The sequence below is a fragment of the Myotis brandtii genome, unplaced genomic scaffold (assembly GCF_000412655.1).
Source record: "Myotis brandtii unplaced genomic scaffold, ASM41265v1 scaffold986, whole genome shotgun sequence".
Lineage (NCBI taxonomy): Eukaryota > Metazoa > Chordata > Mammalia > Chiroptera > Vespertilionidae > Myotis > Myotis brandtii.
In genome coordinates, this window is record NW_005372102.1 from 1,860,276 (window position 1) to 1,861,107 (window position 832).

The 832-nt window shown below is 65.7% G+C and overlaps 1 protein-coding gene across 1 annotated transcript in view; it reads left to right on the forward strand.

Annotated features, from left to right (window-relative positions):
- TNIP2 (TNFAIP3 interacting protein 2) overlaps nt 1-832 on the forward strand; it is a 4,356-nt gene that overhangs the window by 882 nt on the left and 2,642 nt on the right. The gene's annotated exons all lie outside the window — the stretch shown is intronic.

The window sequence follows — 832 nt, forward strand, 5'->3', positions numbered from 1 at the left end:
GGCCCTGCGCAGACCCAGCCACGTCTGCTGGGCAGAGCCCGCCCTCAGGGCTTCCTTCTAAAACGATGGGACAAAAAAAAAGGCAAAGAAAAAAAATGAATAAAAAGGGGAAAAAAATTAAAAAAGAAAAATAAGTAAAATGAAATAAACAACGGGACATGCAGAGGCGACAGGAAAGCTGGGCTCACAGGGCCACCCACCCGGCCTGCAGCGGCCCCGGCGCGGGGACACGGGGACACGGGGCAGGGCCGGGCACTGCGGGGCGAGGCGAGGGGCAGGGCTCCCCCGGCCGCCTGTGCAGAGGACTGAGCGCAGCCTCCTGTGGGCCCCTGCGTCTGAGCCCGTGGAGCGGGGCCACCATCTCTGAAGCTGGCCTCTGGCGTGAGGATGGAGCCTGTGCAGGGCAGGGCCGGGCGCGGGTGGGCCCCCTGACGGGGGAGCTGGGCTGTGGGGAGAGGGGGGCAGTGAGGGCTTCAGCGTCAGGAATCTCCTCAGACGGAGCCACAGGGGCTCCCGAGGGGGTGTCGGGAGCAGAGGGAATGAGGGAGCGATGGGCCGAAGCCGACCTCCCTGCTCCTTCCAGCCCAGCCCGCTGTGAGGGGAGGCTGGGCCGCAGGAGGGCCTCTCGCTGGGCTCCTGCAGGCGGCTGCTTCACGGGAGACTCCGCCTGAGAACCGGCGCAGCTGGTGGGCTCCCCCAAAGGGCACCTCAGCGACACGTGTCAGAGACCAAAGGAGAGGGCCCCTGGGAGGAGGCGTGTTCTCGTCCGGGTTGGAGTCACTGTCCTTGCCCTGTGGAGATCCAGAAGTGGCCAGGCATGGTGGTCGGCTGG